Raw genomic sequence first — 17,848 nt, forward strand, 5'->3', positions numbered from 1 at the left:
GAACACACTCTGAGGACACTCTCCTTTAGAACACACTCTGAGGACACTCTCCTTTAGTACACACTCTGAGGACACTCTCCTTTAGTACACACTCTGAGGACACTCTCCTTTAGTACACACTCTGAGGACACTGTCTTTTATAAGATACTCTGAGGACACTCTCCTTTAGAACACACTCTGAGGACACTCTCCTTTAGAACACACTCTTAAGACACTCTCCTTTAGTACACACTCTGAGGACACTCTCCTTTAGTACACACTCTGAGGACACTCTCATTTATAACAAACTCTGAGGACACTCTCCTTTAGAACACACTCTGAGGACACTCTCCTTTAGAACACACTCTGAGGACACTCTCCTTTAGAACACACTCTGAGGACACTCTCCTTTAGTACACACTCTGAGGACACTCTCCTTTAGTACACACTCTGAGGACACTCTCCTTTAGTACACACTCTGAGGACACTGTCTTTTATAAGATACTCTGAGGACACTCTCCTTTAGAACACACTCTGAGGACACTCTCCTTTAGAACACACTCTTAAGACACTCTCCTTTAGTACACACTCTGAGGACACTCTCCTTTAGTACACACTCTGATGACACTCTCCTTTAGTACACACTCTGAGGACACTCTCCTTTAGTACACACTCTGAGGACACTCTCCTTTAGTACACACTCTGAGGACACTGTCTTTTATAAGATACTCTGAGGACACTCTCCTTTAGAACACACTCTGAGGACACTCTCCTTTAGAACACACTCTGAGGACACTCTCCTTTAGTACACACTCTGAGGACACTCTCCTTTAGTACACACTCTGAGGACACTCTCCTTTAGTACACACTCTGAGGACACTGTCTTTTATAAGATACTCTGAGGACACTCTCCTTTAGAACACACTCTGAGGACACTCTCCTTTAGAACACACTCTTAAGACACTCTCCTTTAGTACACACTCTGAGGACACTCTCCTTTAGTACACACTCTGAGGACACTCTCCTTTAGAACACACTCTGAGGACACTCTCCTTTAGAACACACTCTGAGGACACTCTCCTTTAGTACACACTCTGAGGACACTCTCCTTTAGTACACACTCTGAGGACACTCTCCTTTAGTACACACTCTGAGGACACTCTCCTTTAGTACACACTCTGAGGACACTGTCTTTTATAAGATACTCTGAGGACACTCTCCTTTAGAACACACTCTGAGGACACTCTCCTTTAGAACACACTCTGAGGACACTCTCCTTTAGTACACACTCTGAGGACACTCTCCTTTAGTACACACTCTGAGGACACTCTCCTTTAGTACACACTCTGAGGACACTGTCTTTTATAAGATACTCTGAGGACACTCTCCTTTAGAACACACTCTGAGGACACTCTCCTTTAGAACACACTCTTAAGACACTCTCCTTTAGTACACACTCTGAGGACACTCTCCTTTAGTACACACTCTGATGACACTCTCCTTTAGTACACACTCTGAGGACACTCTCCTTTAGTACACACTCTGAGGACACTCTCCTTTAGTACACACTCTGAGGACACTGTCTTTTATAAGATACTCTGAGGACACTCTCCTTTAGAACACACTCTGAGGACACTCTCCTTTAGAACACACTCTGAGGACACTCTCCTTTAGAACACACTCTGAGGACACTCTCCTTTAGTACACACTCTGAGGACACTCTCCTTTAGTACACACTCTGAGGACACTCTCCTTTAGTACACACTCTGAGGACACTGTCTTTTATAAGATACTCTGAGGACACTCTCCTTTAGAACACACTCTGAGGACACTCTCCTTTAGAACACACTCTTAAGACACTCTCCTTTAGTACACACTCTGAGGACACTCTCCTTTAGTACACACTCTGAGGACACTGTCTTTTATAAGATACTCTGAGGACACTCTCCTTTAGAACACACTCTGAGGACACTCTCCTTTAGAACACACTCTGAGGACACTCTCCTTTAGAACACACTCTGAGGACACTCTCCTTTAGTACACACTCTGAGGACACTCTCCTTTAGTACACACTCTGAGGACACTCTCCTTTAGTACACACTCTGAGGACACTGTCTTTTATAAGATACTCTGAGGACACTCTCCTTTAGAACACACTCTGAGGACACTCTCCTTTAGAACACACTCTTAAGACACTCTCCTTTAGTACACACTCTGAGGACACTCTCCTTTAGTACACACTCTGATGACACTCTCCTTTAGTACACACTCTGAGGACACTCTCCTTTAGTACACACTCTGAGGACACTCTCCTTTAGTACACACTCTGAGGACACTGTCTTTTATAAGATACTCTGAGGACACTCTCCTTTAGAACACACTCTGAGGACACTCTCCTTTAGAACACACTCTGAGGACACTCTCCTTTAGTACACACTCTGAGGACACTCTCCTTTAGTACACACTCTGAGGACACTCTCCTTTAGTACACACTCTGAGGACACTGTCTTTTATAAGATACTCTGAGGACACTCTCCTTTAGAACACACTCTGAGGACACTCTCCTTTAGAACACACTCTTAAGACACTCTCCTTTAGTACACACTCTGAGGACACTCTCCTTTAGTACACACTCTGACACTCACTCTCCTTTAGTACACACTTTGAGGACACTCTCCTTTAGTACACACTCTGAGGACACTGTCTTTTATAAGATACTCTGAGGACACTCTCCTTTAGTACACACTCTGAGGACACTCTCCTTTAGTACACACTCTGAGGACACTGTCTTTTATAAGATACTTTGAGGACACTCTCCTTTAGTACACACTCTGAGGACACTCTCCTTTAGAACACACTCTGAGGACACTGTCTTTTATAAGATACTCTGAGGACACTCTCCTTTAGAACACACTCTGAGGACACTCTCCTTTAGAACACACTCTGAGGACACTCTCCTTTAGTACACACTCTGAGGACACTCTCCTTTAGTACACACTCTGAGGACACTCTCCTTTAGTACACACTCTGAGGACACTCTCCTTTAGTACACACTCTGAGGACACTGTCTTTTATAAGATACTCTGAGGACACTCTCCTTTAGAACACACTCTGAGGACACTCTCCTTTAGAACACACTCTGAGGACACTCTCCTTTAGTACACACTCTGAGGACACTCTCCTTTAGTACACACTCTGAGGACACTCTCCTTTAGTACACACTCTGAGGACACTGTCTTTTATAAGATACTCTGAGGACACTCTCCTTTAGAACACACTCTGAGGACACTCTCCTTTAGAACACACTCTTAAGACACTCTCCTTTAGTACACACTCTGAGGACACTCTCCTTTAGTACACACTCTGAGGACACTCTCCTTTAGTACACACTCTGAGGACACTCTCCTTTAGTACACACTCTGAGGACACTGTCTTTTATAAGATACTCTGAGGACACTCTCCTTTAGAACACACTCTGAGGACACTCTCCTTTAGTACACACTCTGAGGACACTCTCCTTTAGAACACACTCTGAGGACACTGTCTTTTATAAGATACTCTGAGGACACTCTCCTTTAGTACACACTCTGAGGACACTCTCCTTTAGTACACACTCTGAGGACACTGTCTTTTATAAGATACTCTGAGGACACTCTCCTTTAGTACACACTCTGAGGACACTCTCCTTTAGTACACACTCTGAGGACACTGTCTTTTATAAGATACTCTGAGAACACTCTCCTTTAGTACACACTCTGAGGACACTCTCCTTTAGAACACACTCTGAGGACACTGTCTTTTATAAGATACTCTGAGGACACTCTCCTTTAGTACACACTCTGAGGACACACTCCTTTAGTACACACTCTGAGTACACACTCCTTTAGTACACACTCTGAGGACACACTCCTTTAGTACACACTCTGAGGACACACTCCTTTAGTACACACTCTGAGTACACACTCCTTTAGTACACACTTTGAGGACACACTAAGGATGATTTGTCTGAGGCCAAAATATTTGTTGTTTGAGTTTTCTGATAAAAATCAAATGTCAAAAACAAAGAAACTGAATGGTTTTTGAATGGACCAGATGCCAGATGTCCAAACAAATAATGATTCTTGAATTCCCTTATAGAGGCAATTTCATTGGGGGGGACATACCAAACCTATACACACACACACACACACACGCGCACTCAGAGTTTAGCTGTCAGGAATGTGCCTCTACAGCATGTTTCCCAGCTGAACCCAAAGTGTTAGAAACAGAAACATGCCCTCTCACTTTGTACACACACACACACACACACACACACACACACACACACACACACACACACACACACACACAACTATCCTTTATCTGAATCTGACTCTATTGGTCAAAGGGTAATGGTGCAGAAAAGCAAACTAAGTGACTGAGCACAAATGTGGTATTGTTTTTCCCATTCGGTTTGTCCGGCCACACACACACACACACACACACACGCGCGCCCACACAAATGCTATGGACTGAAAGAGCTGACAGTTTTCCAGACGGTTTAGTGAATTTCAGTTCACAAAATCCATATCTGTGCATTTGCCAAGTTTAAAACCAGTTCTAACCCTAAGGTCGTGTTCCAATAACATTAAACTTTCCCTTCTTGAATTTTCCTTGAATTTAATTTTTAAGCCATTAAAAAAAATCTGTGTTTAATAGAAATGTATTCATGTATATTTTTTTACTAGTAAATTTGCCCTGGAATATTTATAAAAACATAAAAATACATAATTTAGTGAATTATGTTCATTAATGTGCAAATATCACTCCTACAATTTGACCTCAGTGAATCAGAGTAATTTTAAGGATACATTTCAAGGTAATTACTGAACAATTACAGCTATTCAAGAAGCTAACCTGTTAGCATCCTAGCCGATTAGCAGGCCGATATGACGCCCACGCGGCATTCAACACGGATAGTGTCACTGCGACGTTCTTGCTGCGACTTCCCGATGAAAAATCTGTTCCCTGCTGTTTCCCTAAAGCACTGTTGTATGACAGTTTACACACATTTTTGAATCATGAGGGGAAGTCCATGAGGGTGTGTTAACAGTACTGGAATGTAGCCCGTGGGTGTAATTTAAGAAATAAAAGACTAGAGACATTACTCACATACTGGACTCAATCGCTGCAGGTCAAATCAATAGCACCGGCGCAGAAACATGGCCAAACACCGGCTCTCTTATCAGCTAGCAGGAAAAGTATTAATGGGTAAACGCTGAACTCTTAAAAGCCTCTGCATCTAACCCATCTCCATCCTGAACCTCTTAGGTTAAAAAGTCACGTTCAGGGGTTCAAGGCCTCAAGATAAAAATCCCCTGCTAAGAATCCCTTGCGATTAATAAATGTCAAGAAATCTTGGTTCAGGTTTGGGTTCCAGTTACTTTCTCTCTTTCTTGCGTGTCTTTTGTAGGTCGGTCTTCGTTTTGTTCGGTTTTCTGTGGGAGATCATAAAAGTAAAGAGTGAGCGCTTCGTGGAGCACCGTTATACTGTTGGAAAGCAATAAAGTACTCTTTTCCCCCTGCAGGATATACCGCATCGCTAATGTTGCATGCTAATTTAGCTACAGCACACACTCTCTGGAATACCTGTAGCACTGCCAGTTCATTTGTGCAATTTTCATCATGATCAGCCAATCGTGTGGGGAAGAAATGTAGGCTTTGTGTCGATGTTTGTTTATTTATTTTTTTTCAGAGGTGCTGCAAAATGTACATTCTTTAAGGTTTTAAAAAATCTAGCAAGAGAAACAACGGGCTTCACCTGAAATATAGTAGCAGTTTTTAAGAAGAATCTGACTTCTGTGGAATCGCAGTTATTGCATCAGTTATAGAGAAATGTGGATCAATACTGACAATGAGGTAGCACTTTCCAGCCAACACACACACACACACACACGCCAACAACCTCTTAACAAAACAGCCTTTACACACACTGTCTCTCTGTGGGCCTTCCTTCACTCTCACATTTACACATTGTCATGTAATGTACTTATGAGGACCGAGTACATTAACCAGGCATGTGAGGACATTTCACTGCATATAACATTTCACTGCATTTCATAACAAACCTACATGTTAAATGCGTTTTATTTATACAGAACCTACAGTATTTAATCTCTCGCAGGACAGGAAGTGCTTGTGAACATACAGGAGGGTTTGTCGTAAATGTTACGCCATCTGAAAATATCGATCATGTTCAGAAAGTTTTTAATAGATATTTAACTTTTTTTTTTAGTGCTAATATCTACACTGGTAGATGAAGTTTTTGTACGTACAACATGATTTGATTGTATTTTCAAATCTCTGAATAAAATTAAACACCAAGCTGAAAATCGCACCCACGACATAATCCTATAGATATATACAGTATAGTGTTGGGACCTCTACATTAGATTAGATAAGGTCCTCATTAGATTTTACTATGTAACTGGTTTAGCTTCAATGCTACGTGAACTGATCACGCTCATTGTACGTCATTCAATCTAGACATTAGAAATCACAATTACTTGAAAAATTTCATATTTTTATATCAAATACACAATTTTTTTTCTTAAATCTGACTGACTGTTTTTATTGTGTTGATTTTAATCATTTTACAGTTTTTTTTTTTGCTTTTTTGTGTCTGAGGCATAGCAAACTTTTGTTTAAAAAGTAAAAAAAAATTACTTCAAAAAACTTCTAAATGAATTTAACATATTTCATCAATTTCTTTCACCTGGTTTAACACACACACACACACACACACAGTTACTCTGGGGGTTTCTTGGTGTGTATCCAGGTCAGAAACCATGTGCTGCTATGATTTGCGTGTGTGTGTGTGTTGCCCATCATTTCCTTGGTTGGCTCCGGCAGTCTGTCTGCCTACTCTTAAAATAGACCTGACCTCAACACACACCCAAGAACCCAAATTGAGTTTCTGCTTCTACCAGGAACTCAACTGTGTGTGTGTGTGTGTCTACAAGATAGAGAGATGAACTGTGCATTAACTGCATCGTTGTTAGACAGTAATGTCTGTGTAAATTAGTATTTCCTTTGAAAAGTAAGTCCCTTTCTTGTAAATTTAGGTTCTACACAGAACCTTTGGTTCTATTGTTTTTCTCTGAACTCAAAAGAACTCGATTTTTTTTTTTTATCACTGTAGTTTTCTGCAGGTCTAACAGGCAGAACTTGATGATACTGATGTTGTGTGAATCCACATGCACAAGTTTTATCCAATTCAAATCCAGATATCTGAGCTGAATCAGTTCAAGGTCAAACACAACATGATCCCAAACATCAAAAACTAAATCCAGAGAGAAGCAGAAAGATCAAAGCGACCGTCCGAATAATGGAGCAAAGAGGTAGTGGGCCCTCTGCAGGTGTACAGATGTACTGACCCTGACAGATGTGACAGTTCTCGAATTATCGTTTATCGTACCGGAGTTCTTGTATAATTAAGGAAATACCTTGAACTTACAAACCATTGTTGTAGGGTTCTTCATGAAGTTCCGTCATTTAGAGATTAGCTGATTAAAGTACAGGTTTAATAAACAACACACTTTCTGGGTGGGAGGGGCATACTCTCTCTCCCCCCTGTCAATCAGTGTGACACTAGCCAATCATCAGTGTCTGTGCGCTCGTGTATGCAGATGAGGCCGGAAATCTCTTTCTCATGTGTGTTAGTGTCTTGTGATGCTGTATGAATTTTAAAAGCTACTTTTGCTCTTTCCTGTGCTTCTGATAGAGAAATTTTATTTCATTATTGTTTTTCATTAAGGGTTCATCATGAGGTCCCCATTAACTGCTGTCACTTAAAACTTTCTGATATGTAGAATTCACAGAATTCTCATGTTTATTTTTTTTCTCATACATACAAAGTTTCTGCTTATAGCAGTTTGGCTTATATTTGGAAAAATCCCAGACGGAAAAACAACCCAAACAAACTAACCCTTAGGGCAGGTTGTAAACCTTACTGAAGATGAGGTCCTCCTTGTCCTGGAACAGGTCACGTCTGGTGTCAGGACAGAATTGTTTAAATTATTCATGCTGTTTTACGTCAGATGTGCAGTGTGATTTGTAGACTGTGTATTCTGCACTGTGTTAAAACAGTGACTGTCTATATACACACCAAAACCTGTGTGTGTGTGTCAGGGTACACTGCACTCTCTGGCGGCTTTGATTGCTCTTGTACAGAAACTGATCCCGGGTCAGCGTGACTCTGTGGGTTGATGTGCTGTGAATACCAAACCTGTAGTAGACAGGTGCATTAGGAACAGGAAGGGAACCCATATGTTACACATTCACTCACTCAATATGTGGTATAAATGTACATATGGGGGAGATGTAGTTATGCCCCATATGAGAGAGAGAGAGAGAGAGAGAGAGAGAGAGAGAGAGAGAGAGAGAAGTATACAGGGAGTATAATTAGAGATCTACTTGAATTTCTGCCAGACGATTGGCTTTCACATTTCTCTTTACCCAAAAGCAGCTCTGACACACTTTCACTCATACTGCTGTTGTTCGTACCTTACACACCGCCTCACAAGCTGTTTTCACGAACTACTCTTACTGCATCCCAAAGTGTCTCAAACCAAACCAAAAAGCAAACACTGATTAAAGAACAATGCTGGAATTGTTTTCCATTTATTGTTGCGTTTAGTAACTCACCATTTTCGCAGCTTCTCCTGTTAGTAAAAAAAATCCCTGACACTGGAGACTCCTTCCATGAATGTAACGTCTCCTTACAGAAACCTAAAGATCTTTAGCTAAACCTAAAGATCTCCAGAGACGATCTAAATTTAGTTATTTGAGCACACAGTTGAACTACATCGTCATTATGTACTTAGGCAAAATTTAATTCATCAGGAAGTGGGAGGAAACTGGAACTGTCACTCAAAAGCCCTATTTGGACGGGATTAGTTTTACGCGGGGACGTGGGGGTAAAGTAATTATTACCAGAGCTTCTCTGTGATTTTAGTCCCGTCCGAACATGCCATCTCGGTAATCATTACGGACAATGTCAGTAAAGATTACGGCGACTTTTACCTTCTGTAAAAAGGTCCGGAAAAATGACCTCAGGTAATACTAATCCCGTCCGAATAGACCCGCTGTAAATATGTACGGTAAAATTCCGTCATTTCCTGTTTAAAAGTAGTTTTTGCCGCGTTTTGCAAGCATGGAGGCGCCATGTTGTCTGTTTGCGCACGTGATAACAGGAAGCAACGTCATATGCACATGACGACAAGGAGGTTACTGTGGTGTGTAAAGCGAGTTACCCCTCCCACTTCTGCTAGTTTTACTGAGATGTCTTGTCCCGTGCGAATTGGCCAATTAATATTACAGACGTCCTGACGTAAAACTGCATTACTCCACGTCCCCACGTAAAACTAATCCCGTCCGAATAGGGCTAAAGTTAAATTAATACCTGCTAAAATTGAGACTCTTAATAGATGTCTCAAAGATAAAACAAAATGTCTCATTCTTTCTCATAATCACAGGTTTTTTTTTTATATATAAAAGCCAGTGTACGTTTTATTCCTGAGGTTCAACATTCCTGAAATGGCAAAAGGTCCCCAAAAGGTCACAAGCTGAAATGAGGTAAAACAAATGGCAGTGTCTGTAACCTCACTGTTGGATTCTTTCTCTTACACTCTGAGATTTTATATTTGATTTGTGCCAGAATAAAGTACCGTACGGACGGACTTGTAGACGGACAGATGGATAGACGGACAGAGGAAATATCAAGCATGACCACGAGTGACTTTGTTCGGTCCTGATTCCTGCTTATTCATTCAAAAACCTCATGAAATGAGCTGAAAACCGAAATCCTCTGACCTTGCTCTGGCCGTAGAGGCTTACTATGAATTATGCAGTGAGCCATCTGCTTTGGAACGATGACACACACACACACACACACACACACACACACAAGGTGAGGTAATGATAAAGGTAAAATCTGCCAGTCTCTCGAGCTGGAAATTGTTTTCAGTGCTCAGAACTTACATACATGAACACACACACACACACACACACACACACACACACACACACACACACTCTTTACCTGTGAATCACATCAATGACCTGCTATTTTGGACACAGTGACTTTGATTTTCTTTCTTTCCCTCTTTCTTTCTTTCGTTCTTTGTTTCTTTCCCTCTTTCTTTCTTTCTTTCTTTCTTTCTTTCCCTCTTTCTTTCTTTCTTTCCCTCTTTCTTTCTTTCTTTCTTTCTTTCTTTCTTTCTTTCCCTCTTTCTTTCTTTCTTTCCCTCTTTCCCTCTTTCATTCTTTCTTTCTCTCTTTCTTTCTTTCTTTCTCTCTTTCTTTCTCTCTTTCTTTCTTTCGTTCTTTCTTTCTTTCTTTCTTTCTTTCCTTTCCTTTCTTGCTCCCCCCGAACTACAACATGTTCCAGATGTGCCTTTTGGGGTAAATCTTATTTTATCTGCTTGATAAAAAGGAAAAGAATAGTCACTTTTATGGATCATTTTATTATATCTTCTTTGCTTCTTTGCTAAGGGCACTAACATTTTTTTACTCTGCTAATGAATACATTTGAAATGCTTTGACAGCTATTAAAATATCCATTTTATTCTTAATGATTAAATAATGGTTAACTTTGATTGTAACCTGCTGGTTTCAGTTATACTGTACATACTTGTCTTTTTAATGACTTAAAATGATTCACATAGATTCCTGAATCTTATGGTTGTGACCAGGATTCGTTCTTCTCGTTCAATAAATCAGTGACCAAGTTCCTCTCTATTTATTTATTTATTTATTTATTTATCTATCTATCATGTTCATGAGTCAGTAATTCTTTTTGTCATGTCTATATGTCTATTATTCGTTTCTTTATTTTTAAGTGAACCAGCATTTGAATCAGTGAATCGTTTGTTTATGATGATGATTCATACCTGTCTTTTGGCAAATCAGTGATTGAATCTTTAGGTTATGATGATGATTTATTACTCTAATTTAGCGACTCAGCATCAGTGAATCTTGGGTTATGAAAATGATTCATTCTTCTCTTCTCTTTCGGTGAATCAGCGAGTGAGTCAGTGAATGTTTTGATTATGACCATGAATATGACCATGTAATCTACAAGCAGATTACAAACAGAAAAAGAAGCAGTTATAAGCTATTAGCTACAGTATCTCCCAGACAGGATGTTGTCTGGTTTACATGGTGACATCATCAGTATTCACACAAATCACTGAACTGAACGAACTGTCACTGGGAAAAAAGAGAAAAGAAAAAATATTATTTATGAGCGTGTAGTCTGGTCTTACACTGCCACTGACCTAATCAAGGTCAAGCATCATCTAATAGCTCTGTTTGTGTGAAAAAACTGTTCGAGAGAGTGATAGAAGTGGATAGAATGATGAGTGGAGAGGCGAGTGTAAGTGTGTAAAGGTGATGGCTAGCTGTCTAAGACAAGTTTCTGCTAAAGTAGCAGTGACATACTTTAATGGAAGGAAGCTTGCAGTGAGAATAACAAGCAGAGAGAGAGAGAGAGAGAGAGAGAGAGAGAGGGACAGAGACAGAGAGGGGTTTTATATAGATATACAGAGGTCCAGACAGTGACGGTGAATACAGACACCACACCAACTGAGTTTGAGAGAAAAAGAATGCAGTCCTTTCAGATGAAGGACCAGTCACGACATTTCTGACTCCAAACACTTCAGACTAAGGACCAATTCTTAACTGTCTGACAGCATAAACTCAAGAGGAAGAGTCCACTTGATCCCAACACTACAGACACTACAGAGATTTGACCAATCAGTGACCGTCTGACACCAGATGTCCAAAGAAAAGACCAGTTCCAACCCATGTGACCTCTATACTGCAGAGGTCTAGACACCAAACACAAGCCAGAAGAAGGACCAATCAGGGGGCATCTCATTCAGAGCGCTCATGAGATACCTGATACCTTGCACTTCACAAGAAATACGAATCATCTTAAGGCTCCAGTGAAAAGGCCAGTTACACCTCATCCGAGTTGAACAATCCAGAGAAAGGGCCAATCAGACACATCTATCATCTTACCCAAAACACTGGAGATTAGCGCCAATCAGGGACCTTCTCTCTCAGAGCACTTCAGAGCAGGACCTTTCAAGTGCCACCTCAACTCAGAACCAATCAGGTTCTTAACCAAGCTATCCAATGATCAATCCAGGACCATCTGATCCAGGACCAATCAGACGTCATCTATCAAAGAAAACACCAGAGAAGAACCAATCAGGAGCCATCTTACCCAAAAACGTCCTAGAGGAGGTCTAATCTGAGGCCCAGAACTTTCCACAGAAAGCACCAATCAGGTGGCACGTTATTAAAAACACTCCACAGAAATGAGCCTTCGGAACCACAAGAACTTTGGATTGCTTTATTTTTAATCCTCCACTTTCAGACGTCTATCTCTAATGGGCTCTGTGTGTTCATGTTTTCAGCAGCAAAGGAGAGAATTAGTCAGTGCTGCTAACAAAGACACACACACACACACACACACACACACCAGATTAATTACTCTCATCAGTTTCAGTTCAGCTTTGTAATGAAACCATGAATAATGTGCTCATAACGCATGACTTCACACTGCTACAACACACACACAGACACACACACACAGATGAATAAGTTTATTTCTATACGTAAGTGTTTTGAGCTTCTGATTTATGAAAGCAGCTCCTTATCTGTGTTTTTGTCCTCTGCAGTCGAGAGGAGTGCTGAAAACACAGAGGAGGGGAAAAGAAAAGTGAGGAGAGAATATTTGATCTGGATTGCTTGTTTACGGAGATATGGTAAGAAAAAAAAGCCCTGTTTCTGCTTTTGATGGGTTTAAAATGTGTGTGTGGGTTTTTTTTTTTTGTTGAGGAATTTAGACCTCATTCATGGGTTATAGCAACAGGATTTCACAGATTTGGCTATTCACTGCCTGTCGGATGCTTATCGAAAACACACACAAACACACACACACACACACACACACACACACACTTTCAATTCAATTCAAATTTATTTGTATAGCGCTTTTCTCAAAGCAGGTTTACTGAACATAAGAAACATACTATAAAGAGTTTAATATTATACAAAGATTAATATAATACAAAAACTCAAGATTAATATTAAACTTTATTTATTTGTATTTATCCCGGGGGTCACGGTGGCTTAGTGGTTTGCACGTTCGCCTCACACCTCCAGGGTTGGGGGTTCGATTCCCGCCTCCACCTTGTGTGTGTGGAGTTTGCATGTTCTCCCCGTGCCTCGGGGGTTTCCTCCGGGTACTCCGGTTTCCTCCCCCGGTCCAAAGACATGCATGGTAGGTTGATTGGCATCTCTGGAAAATTGTCCGTAGTGTGTGATTGTGTGAGTGAATGAGAGTGTGTGTGTGTGTGTGCCCTGTGATGGGTTGGCACTCCGTCCAGGGTGTATCCTGCCTTGATGCCCAATGACACCTGAGATAGGCACAGGCTCCCCGTGACCCGAGGTAGTTCGGATAAGCGGTAGAAAATGAGTGAGTGTATTTATCCCCAGGGAGCAAGCCTGAGGTGACTGTGGTGAGGAAAAACTCCCTTAGTTGAAAGAAGAAACCTTGAGAGGAACCTCATCTTCATTTGGGTGACACTGGAGGGTGTGATTATAAATATACAGTCTGATAATTGTGTATTGATGAGGAGGTTGTTGTTCTCAAAGACCATATGTAGTTGGCATCTCCTCTAGCCTGACAAAAGAAATGAGTTATTAATCTACATTTAAACTGTGAAAGTGTGTCTGAGCCCTGAACACTATCAGGAAGACTGTTCCAGAGTTTGGGAGCTAAATAAGAAAACGCTCTACCACCTTTAGTAGACTTAAATATTCTGGGAACTACCAGAAGTCCTGAGTTTTGTGATCTCAGAGAGCGTGAAGGGTTGTAACGTGTTAGAAGACTAGTTAGATACATGGGAGCTAAACCATTAAGAGCCTTGTACGTAAGTAGCAGCAGTTTGTAATCAATTCTAAACTTAACAGGTAGCCAGTGTGTCACGGACGCAGGGATAAAAGACCCAAATGCAGGATAGAATTTAAAAAAAAAAAACAAGGATTTATTAACAAAAAGACGAAACACAACACGAACTAGAGACAGGACAAAACTACCAAAGACACCAGAGGATTCCGCACTGCTTAAGGCAACGTGGCTCAACTAAATACTAAATCATGATTAGACACATAAGGAACAGGTGTGCAGAAGTGGGCAGGAAGAGACAAGGGCAAGGCAGACATGTGACACAAAACAAACAAATGCACGTGACCAAAGTCCGGGCTGAATCCTGACACAGTGTAGAGATGATAAAATTGGGGTTATATGGTCATACAGGACAACCACCTAGTAATGCATTACAATAGTCCAGTCTAGAGGTCATGAAAGCATGAACTAGCTTCTCAGCATCAGATACAGACAGGATGTTTCTCAGCTTGGCAATATTTCTAAGGTGGAAGAAGGCTGTGTTTGTAATATGGGTGATGTGATTTTAAAGACAAGTTACAGTCTAACAAGTTACTGACGGGTCTTTCACTGTCGAGCTACTAGTAACAGTACATCCCTGTAAATGGAAGTTGAAGTGTGAGAGCTTCTGTGTACTGGTTTTTGGAGAGATAAGTAATATTTCTGTCTTTCTGTATTTCAATCTTTTATCTCTTTAACACATTCAGTTAAATTGGAAGTTATATATCTTTTGATGAGATGTATAACTGGGTATCTTCAGAATAACAACGCAAACTAATCCCATGATTAGTTTATTATAATGTTCCCTAAGGAAAGCATGTATACTGAGAAAAGCAGAGGTCCTAGAACTGATCCTTGAGGGACCCCATAATTAACTGACAATAAACTGGAGGATTCACCAATTAATTCTACAAAATGGTATCGATCAGACAGGTAGGAGTTAAGCCAACTTAAAGCCTGTCCCTGAATACCTGTGTAATTTTGTAAAGGATCTAGGAGAATGTTGTGATCTATAGTGACATGCAGTCTTGGTCCGAAGATCAAGTCATTTGTAACTTTAACAAGTGCAGTTTCTGTGCTATGATGTGGCCTGAAACCTGACTGAAACTCTTCAAACATATTGTTCTCCTGTAAGAAGGAGCTCAGTTGAACACACACACACACACTAAGGTTTAAGCTCTAGATGATGCAGTGTGTGTCACGGAGTGTGTTTTGATCCTTGTGTATCCTCTAACATCTCCAATTTAACCTCGTTGGTTGTGTTAATGAGCTAAATCACAGGCAGAAACAACAGATTGTCAAAATGTTCTTTAAATGTTAAATTAAAAGGGTTTAGATATTCAGAGGTTTTATTTTTTGTAGTCCATGCTGTAATCATGTTGTGACTTCATTAGTTATTTGTTGCTTCCAGATGAAACTTCTTGTTAGTCTCTGCTTTTTTTTTTGGTCCGTCTACCTTTCTGTTTTACTTCCTCTGTACAAACTGATGACTTCCTCTTCAGCTCCGGGCTTTTCACACACCGCTCTTAATCGTTGCTCTAAGCCACGCTTTTGACCTAAAGGAAGAAATTTACCCCTGTGATATACACTGGAAGTGTTGATGAAACTCCTGCAGCGTTCACCCTCTAAACACTAAGCAACAGCTTCATTGAGATGTGAAATCATGAGACAAGCCATTAAACGTGCAGCAAAAATGGGAGCGTGCTGTATTTATCCAATCATGAACGTGTCCAATATGCTCACGTGTCAGTCCAATCCTCTTTAGTCCACGTCTGGCTTCACGTTGCAGTTTCCTTACTGTCCTCTTCTCAGAGTGCAGTTTGTTTTTGTTGTCACAGTGGCCCAATGCTTTCTGCTCAGGATTCCTGTATTAAAATTCAGATTGAAAGAGCGACTCATGACCCATGAGCTGGATGGCCCTCAAAACGTAACCTGAATGGTGGAACGCGTGACATCTCTAAAGCCGTGTATAAATTGAGCTGGTGTTGTTTGGAGGCTCGAGAGATCCTCAGCATTCTGCTTCAATCCTTTCATTTTCATTTTCGTGTAAACATTTTATCGGCAAAATGTAGCCGTGATGAAACGGGACTCAAGGACGTGGACAGTAAGAGCGAGTGAGCACGCACTCGAAAATACCCACAAACAGAAGAAAACAATAAACAAACATAAAAACGTAGGAATAAAACACATTCGTTGATGGTGGTGATCATTTTGTCTGATCTGATTTTGGCTGCGCGAACAAACGTGGCCTGGAGATTAAAGTGAAAGATGGAAATTTAATTTATAGAAATAGATTAGAAAGATATACGATTTAAAATAACTGAAAATTTACAATTTCTACATGCATCAATTGCAATAAAAGACATGTGAAATAACCTGAAAGACTAAGCTCACTTCTCCTAGCTTCACAATTCAAATTCACTCCGTTCCATTTCTTTTCACAGTTCCATCAACTGACACTATTGTGGTCTCTCTCTCTCTCTCTCTCTCTCTCTCTCTCTCTCTCTGTCTCTCTCTATTACTGCGTTTTCCTGCACTGCACTTCCTACACTTTTATTCCTGACCTCCTGCACACCTGCAGTTTTCGAGCCGTCAGAGTGCAGGAGAACATTTGATAAGGCTTCCTTTAACCTGGCGACACTTCGAGCCCTAATTTCACCCTCCATGATGCTGCTTGTTTTTCCCATTTGTGGGAACAGAATCAAGAGAAAAGGAATCTGTGACAGGATTGGAGTTAAAGCTAATCCAACGAATGTAAATTTTAGGACTCAATTGTTTTTGAAGCCAAATACGGTGTGAGGGATAAACTGCCCTAGCACACATCTGCCGTGTTTACAGACTCTTTAAGCTTCAGACGTGTGCTTGACTCAGAAGGGATGGTACTGAAGATATGGAGATGATGTTTTATGACACATCTGCACCATGATTCAGATTCGGTGATCTTCTTTACAAAGCCGGCACACACATTTTGTAGCATTTTGATAATGGCCTGTCACGGCATGACAACATGACAAGGAAAACACTGTTCTTTACCCTGTGTACGTGAGCTCTCAAGGCTCGCTCATCAGATGGAAGTTGAGGGACAGGGACATGCCTTAAGCAGAATTTTTTTTTTTAGCTCTCGGCTCCTCTCAGCAGATCTACACTGCATGAATATTCAGGAGCTAGCACATTTCCTTCAGTTCCATTGTACGGGAATGAAGGCCCTTTACCTTGAATGTCCTTGTGGATATATTGAGTATATTTATTGTGTAGATTGTTCAGAACTGCAGGACCTCTTCGTTTCATTGTTGTCTTGATCAGTGTCTGAGGATCTGGAATTGATTATAGTTCCTCGTTTCTGAGCAATGTTGATATTCTGACTTGTTAAATGATTTCAGCCACTTCTGCTGTCTCTTGCCAGGGGAAATGCTTGCACAAAAAGTTGTTAGAAGGCACCACATAAAATAATAGTGATTTGATCACTGGGACTCTGCTGATCAGTGACTGGGAACAGTGGTGATCAGTGATTGGTTGATGGGAACAGTGATGATCAGTGACTGGGAATAGTGGTGATCAGTGATTGGTTGATGGGAACAGTGGTGATCAGTGACTGGGAACAGTGGTGATCAGTGATTGGTTGATGGGAACAGTGATGATCAGTGACTGGGAATAGTGGTGATCAGTGATTGGTTGATGGGAACAGTGGTGATCAGTGATTGGTTGATGGGAACAGTGATGATCAGTGACTGGGAATAGTGGTGATCAGTGATTGGTTGATGGGAACAGTGGTGATCAGTGATTGGTTGATGGGAACAGTGATGATCAGTGACTGGGAACAGTGGTGATCAGTGATTGGTTGATGGGAACAGTGGTGATCAGTGATTGGTT

General features: G+C 40.9%; 1 long non-coding RNA gene across 1 annotated transcript in view; it reads right to left on the reverse strand.

The window, feature by feature from the left end:
* Nucleotides 1–4,992, reverse strand: part of LOC132861043 (uncharacterized) — a 34,503-nt gene extending 29,511 nt beyond the window's left edge. The window contains exon 1 of the long non-coding RNA XR_009649891.1: nucleotides 4,876–4,992. This is a non-coding gene — a long non-coding RNA (uncharacterized LOC132861043). The remainder of the gene's footprint in view (nucleotides 1–4,875) is intronic.
* Between the last annotated feature and the right edge of the window lie 12,856 nt (nucleotides 4,993–17,848).

Source organism: Tachysurus vachellii, chromosome 2, assembly GCF_030014155.1.
Source record: "Tachysurus vachellii isolate PV-2020 chromosome 2, HZAU_Pvac_v1, whole genome shotgun sequence".
NCBI lineage: Eukaryota > Metazoa > Chordata > Actinopteri > Siluriformes > Bagridae > Tachysurus > Tachysurus vachellii.